The following is a 3326-nucleotide window of genomic DNA, read 5'->3' as shown; positions in this document are numbered from 1 at the left end:
ATATTTTATTATGAGCATTGATTTCATGAATGTATTTTATGAAAATAACATGATTATGAAGTATGAATTTTATTATTTTTTCTATCTATGTATATGTATGTTTTAAGAAAAAGATATAAAGATTTTAAATACTCTCAGATAGCTATGAACGAATCTCTTCAGAAAGGTCGACATCTGGAGCTAGCATCCATACAAAATATGACCCTGCCAATAGGTATAAAGTTGGTATATGAAATAAAAACTCTGTCGATTAAGAAATATGACTCTATCACGAGTATAATAGTGACCTTAGCATGAATGTCTGTGAGTAATATTTTGAAATATGACACGAATACATGACAAGAATGATTTATGATTCATGTTTATGAAATATTCATGATTTATGCATGCATGATTGGTTTATGACTTATTTTATTATATATTCTATGAAATATTTTATTTTATATTATCTATTATTTTTTAAATATTATATTATCATAGAAAAATTTATACTTGGTCCGATAAGGAAGCATCGATTCTACTTACTAGGCTAGTGTAGCTTATATTTTTTTTATTTTTTTTTACAGAGAAAAAAGGTTAGGACTGATGAAGGATTTAAACTTGGAGATATGTATAGCAAGTTTAAAAATTTGATAGCAAAAATTTAGTTTATTTTATAATCATGGATTTGTAGTTACTTATTTACGAATGTTGAGATTTGAGGTTGGTACTTGCTTTTGGATTTAGATGCTCCAAATCAATATTGATTTAATTATTTGATGAATAATAAAATTGAATCTTTTATTAAAACTTATTTTTGATGGATTTTAGCTGATGATGATTGATTGGTTTCATGTTATCATGGGCTCCATCCCTCGGTAGCATGGTCGTGTTATGTCTCAAATTTGGGACATGACATTAACTTAACTATTTGTGCCCAAAAATAATTTCTAAAGTGTTTGTGCTATGTTAAGGTAAAGTTAAAAATGCAATAAAAGATAAAAGTAAATGCAAACACACAATCAAAAATATGAATAATTCTTAAATGAAACTAATCTAAACTTAATTATATAATGTGAGAATGAAACAAAATATGCAGCAAGTTAAGTAAAAAAATAATGTGCAAGACAAGAACAAGCACAAGCACTATAAATTTATAATGGTTCAGTATAAAATCCAGCATCTATATCCACTCTCCAGATCTCTCTATTTGAGAATTCCATTATAATCTCACTATAAGAAATTTGATCTTTTATGATAAAATTTTAGCAATGAAAATAAATTTCATCATCAAAAAGTAACTTTTTGTGACAAAAAAAAAATCATTGTGTAAAAATCAAGTGCTTATATTTTTTGCGATGAAATATTAAATTTCATCCCTAGAAATAGACCTTCAATGATGAAAAAAAATTCGTTGCTAGAATTTTAGTTTTTGCAATGAAAATATATTTCATCGCTAAAGGTTTCTTTTTTGCGACAAAATTTTTCGTCGCTAAAAATTTTGCTGCCATTTTTTAGATTTAGGAAAAAATTCAATGACAAAAAAAATTTTCATCACTAAAGGTTTATATTTTGTGACAATTTTTTTCGTTGCTAAATATTTCGTCGCTTTTGTTTGATTTAGGTCAAAATTCAAGGGCAAAAAAAAAAGTTGTCGCTTGCGATGAAAAAAAATTCATCACTAAAGGTTAAAATTTTTCTTCATTATTTTGTGGATTTAGGGCAAAATTTTGCCCCAAATCCCATCATGACGTCGTACCCCTCTCTCTCTTCGAGTCACTCTCTCTCACCTCATCGAGCAGTGCCACTGTCCCACCATCCTCTCTCTCTCTATGGCACTTTCTCTCTCTCTCTCTCCCGGTCCTTCTTCATGTAGACTGCTGCCGTCGCTATTGCTGCGTCCCCATCACCGTCGCTGAGCCTCTATAGTCGCCACCGCATAGTTGTTGCCGTCCACATCCATCGCCGTCGCTCCACCGCTCTCTCTCTCTCAGTACCCCTCTCCCTCTTTGGGTACTTATCTCTTATATCTTATTTTCTTTTTTTTTTGTTTTTGAGTGTAAACCTAGAATGGGTCTTAAGACGGACTTGCTGGTGTACATTGGAGTTAGCATGTGGGAATATCTAAAGAGTGGTTGCAGCTAGTTATGGAGATATCTCTATGGAAGCTTGCTTGTTAGAATCCCTACTATTCCTCTCATAATGTCATCTTCCAATTATATGGGCTTTTCTTATTTAATCTTTTAAGCTTCAGCCTTGATTGGTTGACAGGGAAAATACAACCACCCTGTAGAGCCATCAAAATGTTTGAATTTCTTGAATTAGCATTTCAATGAATCAAAAATGTTTTCCAAATTCTCATGCTTTTCAATTAGGACTTGGCATTGGCCGACTTGTTTGGATGCAGTACATTTCAGCTTTATGAGGATGTGTAAGCTTAATGCTCAAGATCCCTCGATGATCCAGGTGTTTTCATGACTTTAAAAAAAATGGTGTTATTTTGGAAGTTATAATAAGGGTTATTGTGCTTCTCTGAGATTTAGTGTCTTCTAGCTTTAAGTATAGGATTGCTGATTATTTTGTAGAAAGTTTTGAGTAGGAGGCACTCTAAGGGATACTCCATTTGTTGTTGATTTATTTTCTAGATATTGTTGGTGAGCCTTGTTGTGAGGTCTTACCACCTCAACCAAAGATATCGATGAGAGTCTTGAAGGCTGACCTCATCAAAAAGCTGACAGCTAAGTTCATCAGAAGATCGATCTCATTAGAAAGCTGAAGACTGACCTCATCAGAAGGCTAATCTCATCAGAAAGCTAAAGGCCGACCTCATCAGAAGGATGATCTCATCAGAAGACTGACAGCTGAGCTCATTAAGAGATCGATCTCATCAGAAGGCCGACCTCACAAGAAGACCGATCTTATCATCACCTAGACACATGGCAATAGATTGTTATCTGAGATAGAAGTCCTCTCAGAATATATCGGCTTCTAGCCGATCTGACTCTTCAGTATTATCTGTTAAGTTGGCTTAGTCCAGAGCTACTAGTATGCATGATACTTACATCAATTATCTACCAATCTCTCTCAACCAAATCAGAACTTACATTGATTTTTGACCGACTTGATTACTAACACTCAAGATATGGCACCCTGTTCAAATATTTACTTATATCAGCTATCCCACATCAGTTTGTTATCAATGTGCCGCCATATGTACGCACGGTTATTTGATAGCTATTATCCAGGTCAGCTGTAACTATCTTTCAATTGTATTTCTATCCATTTGTCATATGGATAGCCACCCCATGATTTTTGCATAGCTAGCCATGTTGTTACAACAACCAAAC

The sequence above is a fragment of the Elaeis guineensis genome, chromosome 1 (genome assembly GCF_000442705.2).
Source record: "Elaeis guineensis isolate ETL-2024a chromosome 1, EG11, whole genome shotgun sequence".
Lineage (NCBI taxonomy): Eukaryota > Viridiplantae > Streptophyta > Magnoliopsida > Arecales > Arecaceae > Elaeis > Elaeis guineensis.
The sequence above is the reverse complement of the archived record's forward strand: the minus strand, read 5'-3'. Positions refer to the sequence as shown.